Source organism: Tenrec ecaudatus, chromosome 17, assembly GCF_050624435.1.
Source record: "Tenrec ecaudatus isolate mTenEca1 chromosome 17, mTenEca1.hap1, whole genome shotgun sequence".
NCBI lineage: Eukaryota > Metazoa > Chordata > Mammalia > Afrosoricida > Tenrecidae > Tenrec > Tenrec ecaudatus.
The window spans coordinates 35,426,492-35,442,020 of record NC_134546.1 but is presented as its reverse complement, the minus strand read 5'-3'; the positions used below and the strand labels follow the sequence as shown (position 1 = coordinate 35,442,020).

At 48.6% G+C, this 15,529-nt stretch overlaps 1 protein-coding gene across 3 annotated transcripts in view; it reads left to right on the top strand.

The window, feature by feature from the left end:
* The window catches only part of THADA (THADA armadillo repeat containing), a 385,109-nt gene that overhangs the window by 327,894 nt on the left and 41,686 nt on the right, over positions 1–15,529 (top strand). The gene's annotated exons all lie outside the window — the stretch shown is intronic.

Here is a 15,529-nt window from a genome sequence, read left to right as displayed (position 1 = left end):
CTCTTCGTTATGCCTGGCTCCTCACTGGTGGGGACGTTGACCATGCATCCTAGTCGGAGTTGTGGTAGTCCTGCAGCCTGAGTTGCCTGTCTGCAGCAGCAGGTGCTGCGGAAGCCAAGGAGAATGCTGGCCGCAGGTGGAAACTGTGCTGCTGGCTAGAGTGACATGTCAGGTCACACCTGTGGACAAGTGGCCTCCAGGGAGAGTGGGTGCTTTGGCTGGGTGTCAGGGAACATCTCTGGTCGGTCAGCCATCTCAAAGAGAAGCCAGAACAACATGTTGAAGCAAGTCATCAGAATCCGGACAGCAGAATGGGAGGGGAACATTCTTGCTCCTGTTTCACAGCAGGAAGCAGAGCCCGGTCCTGCACCATCCTCCGCATTATCACAGCCACCGTGCCCATCATCTTGTCGAGGGCTCCCTCTTTGTCACTGACCCCACTTTACCGAGCAGAATGCTTTCTCCAGGGCCTGAAGCCTTCTGACGACATGTCCAAAGTACACGAAATGAAGTCTTTCCTTCTCGATTCTAAGGAACATTCTGGCTGTACTTCTTCCAAGAAGACTTACTTGTTCTTTTGGCAGTCCATGGGACTTTCAGTATTCTTCACCCGCACCATAGTTTAAATGTATTGATTATTCAATGTCCAACTTTGACCTGCATCTGAGGTGGTTGGAAATAACATGGCTTAAGTCAGGCACACCTCAGTCTTCACAGTAACATCTTTGCTTTTCAGCACCTTGAAGAGGTCTTACGCAACAGGGACAGGGACCCTGAGGGTGTAACGTTGGGCTAACTGTAAGTTCGAAACCACCAGCTGCTCCGTGGGAAAAAGACAGGGCTTTCTACTCTTGTTATGAGTTAGCAGTCTCGGACACAGGGCCGGTCCTACCCTGTCCTATATGGTTGCTTTGAGTCAGCATCCACTCGATGGCAGTGGGTTTGGTTTGGTTTATGCAGCAGGGAAGGGACTTGTCACCCGGTTTGTGACTGATTCAGGGCCCAAGCTCTGTGGCCTCTCTTCTTTGTGACTTGGGTGACTTGCCGTGCTGATCCACAGGGCTGTGGTCCCGGAAGCCTCACGTGAGATGTGTGAGCATTCCTAGAAGCGAGTCTTGAGTCAGAGCGGTCAGGAGCATGTCTCAGCTCCTGTTTGAATAGTGCCTCTGAGACCCTCCCCGTGGCAGCTTGGCTCTGGGTTGGCTTTGCCTCTCAGCGGAACAGCAGACAGCCTGGTGCTGCGGTGACATTCTGCGCTCAGTCCTGCTTCCCACCGCCAGTCTTCCTGACAAGGAAAGGCCAGGCCCCCAACCAAAGATGGAAAAGATCACTTCATAAAGCAATCGACAGAGTTGTTCCTTCTAAATCTTTCATCTGTAACCTTTGCAACTTTTATTTCTGTCACAACGCGTTTGTGTTGACTTGCAGTAAGAATATACACATGCTGCCATGTTTTCCCTCCTCCTTTTACAACCCCCCACAAAAATATTTACTTTCTTCCACCTACAAAAAAACTAACTTGATCATTCTCAAGAAATGGGAAATTAACTCGATTCAGTAATTATCTACTAAGTGCCTGCGATCCACATGGCCGTCAGTTCAAAGCCACCAGCAGCTTCCTGTAACTCCCATAAGCAGTTAGAGTCGTGGAACCGCACTGGGGCTGCTGTCAGCTGGGACTGTCTGGGTGGCAGTGAGCGAGAAGTCGCCTACTGCATAGAAAGTCTCACGTGTGAGAGCCGCTGAAAGGGATCAGTCATCTCAAAGCTTCTCCCTGTGCATTTTCCATTTGTGACTTTAAAAAAATGTTTGTGGTGTGAAAAGGACACAGACGCTGGAGCAGCTGAATACAGCATGTTACCTTGAGCTGGCCTTCTGTTGGAGGGAATGAAGCCCAAACGGAGCTCATTAGAACAGTTGACACAGGCTAGGCTTCCTAAATGCCACACAGTGGTTTTGTAAAGCGCCTTAATTATCTACTGCTGCCATATCAGAAAGACCACAGGTTTAACCAACAGGTTTATTTCCTCACCGGTTAGGGGGATGGAAGTCCAAAGTTAGGTTGTTGGGCATAGTTCCTGGGGAAGGCTTTGGGGAAAAGGTCTTTGTCCCTTCAGCTTCCGCGTCCTCGTCCTCAGACATCTCAAGGATCTTGACGTCACTGTGACCCTTCCTTTGCTCACGGGACGGCTGGTCGAACCTCATTTATATCTGAGAAGAAGTTGATTAATTCACAATGCGCCCTGCACTACTCCTGCCCTATTAGAATCACAGAGACGCCCATTCCCAACGGGATTGTAACCGCTGCCTGAATGGGATTCACAACACACATTTGGGAGGACGCAGTTCAATCCATGAGGCGAAGGATTGGCTTTGTTCTTAGGAGACAGACACTGATATATGCAGGCCTAGAGAGACTGGGCTTTCAAATGGTTTGGGGGAAGGAAAGTAAGGGTGCGTATAAGTATTAAACAGAGCGAGGGGCACACGTAAGGCCCTCTCCTGTGGTACGTTTCTGCCTTATATTTGAAATGATTTCAGAATAAGTTAAAACATCCAATTCACAACTATACCATTAACTACTCAGTCCCCAGAGGGTGCCTCTTCTGCCTAAGTTACCTGAAAAGCATGTGTCCCCTACCCTTTCTTAAGTGGATTTCTGCATCCCAAATAAAATTCAAGTCAGACTTCCTAAACTCAAGATGGCAGCAAGGTCATGTCCCCATTGTGGTGGCCCGGTTCAGACGAAGCGGTGCTCCCCTTCAGCCCGGTGGGCAACCGTGCCACACAGTGCCCGCCCCGCACCGCTCGGTCCTCCGGCCTTTTGAACTGGAGGCAGCAGTGAGGACGGCCTCTCCCTGCGCTTTCCCTCTCAGCACAGCGGATGCTCAGGACTGGTGGGCGGCCTCCCTCCGGTAAGGAGAGCAAGCAGATAGCGCCACTTGTCACGGTCCCTCGGCATGTGAGTTGTGTCACGTATGGAGGATTTTGTGGGATACACAGTGAAGGGGTTCCTCTTTGGTATTCCAAGTTAATCATTGCTATTGAATCTTGACTACTTTAAAAGTACATGCTGATCCTCCCCCTAGCCATGCCCCCTCCAACAGTGGCTTAATCAAGGCCACCATAAAATATTATTATTCAATTATATGCATATTTGATACCTTCTTTGAGAAGTTGGAATTATAATGAAAAAATTTGAACTTAAATCTCACATTTCCTTCTAAACACACACACATACACACACACTGCCTGTCAGAGATCTCGCACTACCATTGAGGGCTGGCTGCAGATGGCAATTGCTTTGCCTGTGTACCTGCTTGTGGCCAGGCTGCTGGGGACCTTGGGTAGTGGAAGACCCAGCCCAACTGTAGGGTCTGCTGGGAAAGTGAGGGTGAGCTCACCCACAAGGAGGCCAAAACCTGGCATGGGGGTGGGGCCAGGGGGAGTTGGAGCTGGTTGGGGAGCAGTGAGTGGACTTGTATGGCCAGAGCACAGGCTGGGGTCCAACAGAGGAGAGAGATGGTTCCTGAGGACAGGAGTGGGAGGACCCCTAGGCAGATGGGCTCACCCCCACTTGCGGCGATCACCCATACTTGCGACGGCCGTGAAGGAAAAGCCTAAGCACCCAGACAGCCTTCTGACAGGCTGGAAGGCCTAGGTGGGCTCTGAACAGCTGCTGCTGGGGCCCTCTCAGACAGCATCCAGCATCGAGTGAGACCCACTGGGCTTGAGATAGGAGGGAGGGGGCTCCTCCCCGGCTCTCCGCAGCAGTGATGGGAGGAGGGAGAATAACACCGAGGCGTGGAGTATTGGGAATCGACTCAACACAGTGTGAGGACCCGTACTTGTGAGAGGGTAGTGAAATGGAGAGCCTGAAATGATCAAGGTTTCAAGCCTTTGGGGAGACCCCAGAAAGACCTTAACTGTGCTTCTGGCACTAAGGTACAAGTCGGGCTGTGGCCTTCCAGGAAGGGACACGACCAGGAACCAGGAAAGGCACAGGAGAGGCCACCGGTCATTGTGATCTGGGACAAAGTATGTGTGTCTTAGGCGTTGGAGAGATTGACAATGGGAATGGAGAGGGTAAAAGAGGCCCTGGACTGCAGTGGGAACAGACTGAACTGTCCAGCCTCTGCCCTGCCCTGGGCGAGGCACACAGTGTGGTTCTGGGAGTCCCAGGGGGCACCAGCTAGAGTCCACAGAAGAAAAGGCAAGTGTGTATTAAACCATCCATGCCGACTTCAGTGCCTTAGGGCGATGCCTTCAAGTATCTACCTGTGGTATGATCTGAGGAGGCCTGGAGAAACTAACTCCTGGCTTAGCTAGCCCCTTGTGAGGATGGATTCCTGGTTCACCTTTTTGCCTATGGCATTTCCTGTCCTCCAGCACCTGCCCCCCACCCCCTCACCCTTATCCTCTACAGACCTCCTGGAAGCATGACGCTCACAGTCTATTTGCCTTGGGAAGGCGGACTCCTGTGCACTGGCAGCAGGACACCCCCCACCACCACCACCACCAGGGTCATGCAAGAGGAACCTCAGCTGTGGTTCTAGACCAAGCTCCAGGTTCGCCTCCACTTCCCTCCTCTCTGCATCCTGACTTCAGGATTCACGATGCTCTGCGAAGAACTCTCAGCTGAGAGCAGAGCACACAGGGCTGTCAGCTTCCCTCTGCTTACCCCCCTCCACCGCAGCCCCTCACTCCTACCTGTTTTACATCAGTATGGGGGCTTCCTGTTGGTGTCATTGAACAGAGGTTTAGTGCAGTGGAGAGGTTGGGAGCAGGGGACTGGACCTGGGCAATATTTAAATTGAAATCACTAACATTGTGTGGTTCTTGAGTCAGGAAGAGTTTGGCACAGGAGGGAGGAACCTGTAGAGGTAAATTTTCTGTAAAAACTTTCTTACCTTCAAAAAAAATATTCTAAAAGACTATTAAGAAGAAGCAACCTGGTACTCTTCTTTCAGGAATATTGGGTCCAAATACTTCCCTCCCACCTACCCTTCCCCTCTCCACAAAACATCAGGGACTATTTCTACTTTTCTGGTCAGAATACAAATTTAAAGAGTAACACATGAAATCCAAATCTTTCTAATCTCTGGGTTCTCTTTCGCTAAACCCCTAGAGCATTTGCTTACTGAATCATCCCAAATAGTCCTTGGTTTTCACTCTTGTTTCCCTTTCTTGTGCTTTGGTCTAGACCAGTGGTTCTCAACCTTCCTAATTATTACAGTTCCTTTCATACAGTTCCTCATGTGGTGGTGACCCCCAACCATCATTATTTCCCTTGTTACTTCATAACTGTAATTTAGCTACTGTTATAAATCAAGTGACCCTTGTGAAAGGGTTGTTCAAACCCCCCCCCCAAAGGAGTCATGACCCACAGGTTGAGAACCACTGATCTAGAGGTCAGAGACTGTCCTTATTTACTAAACAATGGGTACTCGCTATGTTCAAAGTTAGATCTTTCGTCCAGGGCTTCAGAACCATTTGAACTGGCTCTGTTAGGGCCAAAGGCACGACATCTCGCAACCAGCCCGAATTTGTGACATAAGTTATACTGGAGCAGTCATTGAAACAGGGAATTACAACTCGGAGCCCTTGTAATGGGAAACTAAAAAGAGACGTCATGAGCCCTTTCAAGTGCCTAGTGTGGAAGATTAGTTGATGGGCAGGGTCTTGAAAAGCAGCAATCGCCGCCATCCTTGAGCTGCCAGCTGTGTACCCCCACGAGTTACAGCATGAACTGCCCGATTGTTTTCTTGACTGCAATCTCTTCGAAACCAGACTTTTCCTTTGAGGCATCGCTGGCTGGGTTTGAACCACCAGCCTTGCGGCTCGTAATTGAGATCAAACCATTTGCACTTTCAGGACCTTAGTTGGAGCAAGACAAACTTCCAAAATATACTAACTGACCTTCCGTGCCAGAACTAGCTCACGGGACAATGATTTTCATGGAAACGGATTCATACAAAGTAGCGTTTTCCAACTCTTAATCTTTAAAAGCAGGTCATTGACCAGGTCTTCCCGGGTAAGAGTCTGGTAGCCCTCAGACTGCAAGGCTAAGGTGCCAGCCTGGAGCAGTGGCCCTGGGTTAAACTTGAACTTACCTAACATGAGGAGCCAGCCTCCTGTGCTTCAGGAACATAGTGTGGTAGACTGGGTTGTTGCCAGGGCCGGGGAGAGCCGTGCAGTAGCTGCCACCTTGGAGACAGAAGCCATTGTTTCTAACTCTGCAGATCATGAGAACTGATTGCCATGCCCTTCATGTGCCGCCCTGCTTGTCCAAAGAGATTACTGTGTATACTCGAGTATAATCCCACCCGAATATCAGCTGAGGCACCTAATTTTTTAAAATCATTTTATTGGGGCCTCGTACAATTCTTATCATAATCCATACATCCATCCATTGTGTCAAGCACATATGTATATTTGTTGCCATCATCATTCTCAAAACATTTGCCCTCTACTTGAGCCCTTAATATCTGCTGCTCATTTTCCTCCTCCCTCCCTGCTCCCCCCTACCTCATGAACCCTTCATAATTCATAAATTATTATTATTTTGCCCTATGTTACACTGTCCGATGTTCTCCCCCACCACCACCACCACCATCTTGTATGCTGTCCATCCCTCAGGAAGGAGGCTATACGTAGATTCTTGTGGTCAGTTCCCCCTTTCTACCCCACATTCCCTCCACCCTCCAGGCATCGCTACTCTCACTGCTGGTCCTGAAGGAGTCATCTGTCCTGGATCCCCTGTGTTTCCTGTTGCTATCTGTACCTATGTACATCCTCTGATCTAGCTAGATTTGTAAGATAGAATTGGGATCATGATAGTGGGGGGGGGGAAGCATTTAAGAACTAGAGGAAAGTTATATGTTTCATCGTTTCTACCCTGCACCCTGACTGGCTCATCTCCTCCCCTAGACCCTTTAGTAAGGGGTGTCTGGTTGGCTACCAATGGACTTTGAGTCTCCACTTTGCACTCACCCACATTTACAATGATATGATTTTTTGTTCCTTGATGCTTGATACCTACTCTCTTCAACAGCTCGTGGTCACACAGGCTGGTGTGTTTCTTCCATGTGGGCTTTGTTGCTTCTGAGCTAGATGGCCACTTGTTTATCTTCGAGCCTTTAAGACCCCAGGTGCTATATCTTTTGATAGTTGGGCACCATCAGCTTTCTTCACCACATTTGCTTATGCACACGTTTTCATTGATCGTATCAGGAAGGTGGACACCCATTGATATGACTTTTAGTTCTTTGATGTCTGATAACTGGTCCCTTCTGCACCTTGTGGTCAGACAGGCTGGTATGTTTCTTCCATGTGGACTTTGATGCTTCTCAGCTAGATGGCTATTTATTTATCTTCAAGCTTTGAATACCCCAGATGCTATATCTTTTGATAGCCGGGCCTTTCTTCACCACATTTACTTATGCACACATTTTTCTTCAGCAATCGTGTCGGGAAGGTGTGCATCTTGGAATGCCAATTTAATAGAAGAACATATTCTTGCATTGAGTAAGTGCTTGAGTAGAGGCCCAATGTCCATCTGCTTCCTTAATAGTACACCTATAAATATATGCACATAGATCTGTTTCCCCCCACTCATATAAATATATTTACATATGTACATTCCAGTCTTTAGACCTCTATAAATAACCTTTGTCACCTAATTCTTTCCTCTATTTCCTTTTACTTTCCTTTTGTCCCACTATCATGCTCAGCCTTCATTTGGGTTTCAGTAATTTCTCTCGGTTGCATTGGCCTTGCTGAAACCCTACCAGGCCTCTCACACCCTCCTTGCCACTGATTTTGGATCACTTGTTGCTCCCCTGTCCCTAGGTTGGTCAGCACCACCTCCTTACTCCCTCCTCCCCCTCTCCCGTGTCCCCCTGGAACCATTGGTCCCGTTGTTTTCTCCTCCTGACTATTCATCCAGTCTATCTTATCTAGATAGATCTGTAGAGATAATAATATGCACCAAAAATCAAGCCATAGCAAGATAGGCGATGGTGAGAACACAGCGATGACAACAAAAAAGGAAGCCAATTACCCATAGAAGAATAAATTAATTAAAAGAATTTTTTTTCTTTTTTTTATTAATAAATCTTTTTATTGGGGCTCATGCAACTCTTATAATGCATATCTACATCAATTGAGCAAAGCACACTTATACATTCATTGCCCTCGTCATTCTCAAAAGTCGCCTTCCACTTGGGTTGAAAAAAATTTTTTAAAGAAAGAAAAACCTGTAAATAGATCAAGGTCTGATTTTTGAACTGTAGGCGTGTCCTTCAGCCAGGTCAATGGGGTACCCTTCTTTGGCCCCAGAGTCTGTCCTTTGTACTCCCTCGTGGGCTCCCTGCGCTGCTCCCATGGTTGCTCTGCCGCATGCTTTTAGTGGTTTGCCTCAGTGTCACAGGGTCAGTCTGGACCAGTCCCAGCCCTGAGTTCTCCAGTGTTGTCCCCCTTAGGGCCCTGGGCCATCAAGGGATGGTGTGTCTCCTAGTGGGATCAGCCATATTGTCCACTCTGTCCATTGGCTGCTCAGAGCGGGGATATCGTCCTCCAGGTCTGGTGGGACAGGATGTACTTCACTCTCTCTTCCTCCCCCTTCATTTGCTGCCATTTGCTCTGATCAGACATGCCCCTATCCCCTAGCTGAAGCTTCAGTGGGTCCTCTCAAGTAAATTCTTCTGAGGGGAGGGGCAGTTGTCCACGTAGCTGGTATGGGGGCCGAGCCCTCAGGCCCCTCCACTGGCTCCCCACTCCTTCCCGGCACACTGCATTCATCTGGCACTGGCTTTATATCTGGTCCCTCTTTCCCTGTGGAAACACAACAATACCCTCCCCTTGGGTGGGTCAGTGCCCTATCCCCCCATCACACATCTCCTTTTTTTTCTATCTCCTTTCCTCCCTCCACCCCCTTTTTAGTTGGCTACCATATGTACCCCTGGATTTGGTCTGGCCCCTGCCATACTACCTGGACCTCACCCCTGGAGTGTTTGTATACAGTAGCTTTTCCCTGTGCCCCGATTGCACTTACCTTTCTGTTCTCTCTCATATGCACACAAACACACACAAACTTACCTCAGCACACTCATGTTATACTTGTTCTTTTGTGCTTGGCTTACTTAGTATAATTTCCTCCAGTTCTTCTCATGCAGTGATATGCTTCATGTGTTCATCACTGCTTTTTAGCAATGCATAGTACTCCATTGTATGTATGTACCACAGTTTTTTAATCCACTCGTCTGTTGATGGAAATTTGGGTTGTTTCCAACTCCTTGCAATTGTGAACTGTGCCGCAGTGAACATTGGGGCACAGATGTCTGGCCATGGTTTGTTTCTTGCCTCTTCTGGGTATATGCCCAGTAGGGGGATTGCTGGGTCTTATGGTAACTCAATTTCCATCTGTTTGAGAAATCACCAAATCTATTTCCATAGTGGCTGTACATACCTACAGGCCCACCAGCAGTGGATGAGAGTTCCTATCTCACCACAGCCCCTCCAACACTTGTTGCTTTCTGATTTTTTGAATTGGGCTGCCTTTGAGGGCGTTAGGTGGTATCTCAGAGTTGTTTTGATTTGCTTTTGTCTTATGGCTAATGAACAGGAACATTTTCTCATATGTTTGTTGGCCATTCGGATTTCTGATTCTGTGAAACTTCTGTTCAGGTCCTTTGCCCACCTCCTCAGTGGGCAATTAGCTTTTCTCTTATTGTAAGCTTGCAAAGTATTGTAGATTTTAGTAATAAAAGAGGCACCTAATTTTACCACAAAACTGCATTAAAAATGTGCTGAAAAACTCGACTTCTACACGAGTGTATACAGTAACTTTCTAGCAGGGTGTCGACTCCTAATATTTCCATTCCCACTGTTACAGTATACCTTCCGAGAATGGAATACTAAAGGTTTGCATGGAAGTGGAAGACCAGAAACTGAGAAAGATGTACAAATTTGAGAGGTAGCGTTGAAATAATGGCATTGTGGGGTGAAGAGTGGGCCTAGTCAGGTAGCCCAACACAAGGGGAAGAAGAAAGGCCTTGGAGCCTGCACAGTTTCCTCAGCAATCTGTTCTTCTCCCCACTCCTCACCCCCCCCCCCCAAGTCCTCAATATACATGCCGAGCCGAGCCCACGAGCCAGGATGAAAGCAAGAACACATCATCGCTGATGCTCCAAACCTTATGTAAACAGGGAGGGAGTGCCTGCAGAGAGAGAGGAGGAGGCTGGGTCACTGTGACATTGCTCTGAGGCCCCTCCGTGAGACAGCCCTGTCAGCAAAGCCCCAAGCTTGTGGGGCTTAGCAGCAGCGCTTCAGATCAGTTCAAACAGGTTTTGTTATCGCGAATGAAGTGAAATCAGAGCAGATGTGAATTTTTTTTTTTAATTTGGTTGAAGCAGAATGACAAGTGGAATGGGGGAAATTTTAGGTCAAGGCCCTGGTGTGTGAGACTTGGAAGAGTCATCATAAGCCCTTTCAGGATCTTGCTGCAGAAAATTGGATTATTCCTAGGCCTAATCTAAGAACAATTACGTAGGTATTATGATGTGGCGCTACTCAATACTTGCCCTCGTGAAGAGATCACTGAGTATTTCATGAGATCACCTCATGAGATCACCTCATGAAGAGATCACTGGGTACTTTAGCAAAGTGTCGTGAAGAAATCACATGGTATTCGAGCCTCGGGAAGAATAACGTTTGGGGTTTTAAAAGCTTCTCTTAAAACACGCAGGTAGGTATCTGATTGTGGTATCAGTTAAGTCCACACAGAAATAATACACCAGCTTGTGTGAGCCAGGGATTGGAAATAATAAAATCCAAGATTAGAGGAGGGAACGGTGTTGAAGCTTAAATTCTAAGCACCTGGTTTGCAGAAGACTGTGGGTGACAGTGAAATCCCAAAATCCATTTTCTGGGTCCCCACATGAGATGAATCTCCGGTGAATCGCCGCTGATGATTGTTCAGGAATTGGATAGCCTTGCCATCAGGCCAAGGGCATTGGAGAGTGGGCTAATTTTAGGTTAAAATTTAACACCTTATCATTAGTTCTCCCTTTTCACCCGTTTTAAATATGTTCTAATTTTTATTGCTGTTATCTTTTCACTTGAGGTTTTCCCCTGTTTCATTTTGTCATTGTTGTTGGGTTTTTGTTTTGTTTAATGTGTTTTTCTTTATATGAAAATCCAGGATAGATACATTTAGAGACAGTAACTGGTTTAATAGTTTCTTGGGATTACAGCAAGAGAGGTTGGAGGGAAATGGGGAGTGAATAATGAGCACAAGAAAGAAGTAAATGTTTTCATATTGACTGTGGTGACCATTGCACAACTCTTTAATATGTTTAAATTACTGAATTGTATAAGTGGCTTATTGTGACATTTTTAAATGGCTTATTGCCGGATCTGTGGAGAGTAGCACACATTCAGCTAGAGTGGTCAGCCCCCATCCTTGGGTGGGACAAAGTGGTTTCTGATAGTACCAATCAAGGGATTTGGTTGTCATCCAGCGGGGACCCTGCCCTTGCTTTTTATCCTCGCAGAGCATTCACTCGTAATTTCCCCCATTCCTGTTACCATCCCAAATCACCTACATTTTACACATTCAAGTCTGTTCGGCTTCGTTCCCTACGTCAGCCGTGCCTGAATGGGGAGCTTCAGTTCAAAGCCCTGCTTCACACTGAGGCACATGGTTCTACCCCAGACTCAAGCCAGCTGGAAAGCCAGTGCTTTTTCAGCCCTGTAAGTTCACAGGTCAGGCCCTGGGAGGGCTTTCCAAGCATTGCTCTCTTCCGCTATCCACATCCCGGTAGTTTCTAACCTTTCTCAACTGCACCCTCCCACCATGGCCGTCCGGTCACTTGCTGTCACCCTGTTTTATGCCTCTCACTGTCTTAACATTTTCCTGTCTGTTTACTTGTTTACTTATTGTATGTCTCCTGCCTTTGGTGCCAAGAGGGTAGGGCTTAGGTCTACTTTGATCGTTGCTATATTTATTTCCAGAACCTAACATGTGATAAAGTCTCCACAAAATCACTGTTGGATGACTGAATGGAGGAATGTATCACTCCCAGTGAGAGAGCCTTATGTCAGTGATAAAATTCCCACCCTCTGCATAGGACTGCCAGGTCTGTTTCCTGGCCAGTGAAGACATGCATGTGGCTGTGAGGCTGGACAGGGTTCAGTGGAGCTAGGAAAGACTAGAAAGAAAGGCCTGGTGATCTACTTCAGAAAAGCCATCAGTGAACACGCTATGAATCGCAATAATCTGCATCATAAGGCTGTGCCAGGGCCAGGCAGTGTTTACTTTGTGCCCAGTGCTTCCATAAGTTGGAACCTAACAACATCAGTCACACACAGTAGTTCAATTAAACACAAAGACAGAGTGCTGTGTTTTTAGAATCACTTTAAGGAGGCATGAAACTGTTTGTGGAGCCCTGCTGGTCCTATGGTTAAGCTCTAGCCTGCGAACCAAAAGGTCGGCGGTTCAAATCCCCCAGCTACTCAAATGGGAGGAAAGCTATAGCAGTCTGCTTCCATAACAATTAGTTGTGAGTTTGTTAGGTGCCATTGAGTGGGTTACAACTCACAATGACCCTGTGTATTGCACACGGGAACGGTGCTGCGTCCCGCTCCCTCCTCACAGCGGTTTGAACTTACTGTCATAGGCACACGGTCGTCATCTCACCGACTCGCCCCGCTGCCTTAGTAAGCATGATGTCCTTCTCCAGGGACTGGTCTCTCCTGATAACATGCCAAAGCATATGAGACAAAGTCCCTGTCCTTGCTTCTAAGGAGCATTTTGGCTGTACTTCTTCTAAGCCAATTGTATTCGTACTCCGGCAGTTCAGTATTCTTGTCCAGCACCGTCATTCAGTGCATCAGTTCTTCAGTCTTCCCTATTCATCGCCCAGCTTTCCCAAAGATAACACCACTAGAAACCCCATGGGGCAGCTCTCTGTCGCCCTGTAGTTATTATTAGTTAAAATCAACTCAATGGTGTTGGGTTCAGTGTTTAAAGCTCTTTTGATTCTGTGTATTTGTGAACTTGCCCTGTGGTTGATTAATCCTTGTTGGAGATTAATCAGCCACCTTTGGCCCCACCACTTCCCAGATACATTGCACCAACCTTTTAGTTAGCTGCCAAGCATGCTTTACTGCGCGACACCAGGAGGGAGGGAGGGATTGAGAATGTACTCCTACAAGGCCTGTGGCAGGCCCCAGATGAACTCTGCCTCTCCCTCACTATGCCATCCTGTTTCAGGTGAACTTCAGATCATTTTTTGGGTCAGCGTTTCATCTGTAGGAGTCCATGGGCCTAGCACACTGCTGGGTAATGTGAAGATAGGCCAAGTCATTATCAGGCCCTAGAAGGGGACTGGGGCGGGGCGGGTGGAGGGGGGAGCAGGGCAGAATGAATCCATCTGGAATGCCTAAAAAGTGGTCAACATCTCTGAGAGTGGGGCTGCCTGGAGCCCTGTTCCCCAGCCTCCTCACCATAGAGAGTAGGGCATGTGGGGGTAAAGGGAGGCTCTTGCTGACCTTGACTTCATTCAAACATCACCAGGTGTTGGGCTGCTAACCATAAGACCAACAGTTCAAACCCACCAACAGCTTCCAGGGAAAAAGATGAGACTTTCAGTAAAGATTTACAGTTTAAAGACACTACATAGGATCATTATGCATTAAAATCTACTCAATTAAAAAAATTTACTCCATGCAGTGAGCTGGCTTTGTATGAGCTGCGTTACTGTTTTCTCCATTTCAGATATGGGCAAACTGAAGTTCAGAGAGCTGAAGTACTGTAATGGAGCCAAGGGCTCATGGAGGAGGAGTGTCAGGGCCAGGAGTGGGGCTCGGCTCCCTGTGGTGACAATGGCCTTGCATATTTAATGCCTGAAGGAGGCTGGGTTTGGAACCTAAGAATTGAGAAATCATAACCCAAGAACACAGATAGAGTTTGTCCTGGGGAAGCACAGCAAGGGAGAGCGGGAAGTGCTGCAGCAGAGCTGGTTTGGACCTGAATCCCCAGTGTCTTTCATGCAGGAAGGGAATCTCACAAATTCATCCCTGCCCCCAGTCTCACATTTTTAGTGGAAAAATGGGGACCTCGGTCACAGAGCCACTGGGACACAAGAGCACTTCTCTCTACAGTTGTCATTTCCCCCCTTCCCCCGTCCCCCAGGGCCTTGATGTACAGAAACGAAGTGGCAGACATGCACAAGTCCCCTGAGCTGGAGAGAACCCTGAGCTGGTGGGAGAGGGTGGCATGGTCACGCGCAGGGGGGACAGAACACCGCGGTGAAGGGTTGCTTGGAGGGGCTGCAGCCACCAGGGTGGAGGGAGACAGACTGTTCGGTGAGACCAGGCAGCTCCAAAAAGTAGAAAAACCGCACCCAGAAGCAGGCCCTGAGAGTCCATGACCTTGGCCTCTCTGGACCGCTCCTCAGGGGCTCTGCTGGGTGTCCATCAGTGATGCAGAAGCGCTGCTGGGGAGGGCACAGGAGCTAGGAAGTGCACATCTGGGTCGCAGGTGTCCCTCTGGCATGAGCAAGTGGAAGGTGAGGGAGGGGGCTGTTGAAGGGAAGGAGGTGTGCAGGACTTGTTCTTTCACTTTTGTCATGGATGCAAAACAAAGTTGCCTGATTACAGCAGGAACCATGCTCCTGCCCGCCTGTCCCCTCACTGGGGCCCTCCCTCTCCCCTCCCCCATCAGCTGCAGCTGCCTCAGTGGGGCTCTGGTTACCGCAGACCACAGTTTATGCTCCATTCGTTGCTGCTCCCTGCAAGACTGGGGCCCCTGACGTCCACCTGCATCTCAGCAAGTGCGTCATTGGCAGCCGGCTGTCAGCATGGGCAAAAGCAGATGCAAACTAATGCTGCCGTCTCCAATCTGGGAGCCTGTTGCAGGTGCCAGTGGGTACCCGTGGCTGTCCCGGTTGCTCCGGTGATGGGATTGTTTCCATGGCCTCCCAGGGACTAAGCCCCGGAGAAACAACAACAGGCACCTCTCTAGGAAATGAGGGTCATTTTTGCATCATTCTGCCCCCACTCTTCCTGCTCCTGGAAGCCAAGCTCCCTGGGCTCAAGGTGACTGACCCCTTCATGTGACGATAAACCCACAGTCTGTGGCTTCGGCCATCTGGCGCTGACGTGGCTGCCAGGGTTTTGTCTTCCCTGCTCATCCGTGCCTGGCAGTCTTTGTTCCCCTGCTGGCCGTGGCCTCTGCTCTCCTCCTCTGGCCTCCCCTTCTGACCTTCACTTTGCTCAGCTGGGCCACATCAGGGTGCAAGGTCCCTCTTTTTGCCATTGTGAATAACCTTCCTCTTGGAGCGTAAATCCAGTTGTGTGTCAGGCGAGACTAAGAAGTCCTGCAGCCTAGCAGCCCTCTCCACCTGAACCTCAGAGTGACTCTCTGCCATGCTCCTTTTGCGCCCACTGCCCGTCGTCCATCTTCTGGCAGAGGTTGACTGATTCACTTTTCCCACCTGGGTTCATCAGTCTACACGCGTGCCAG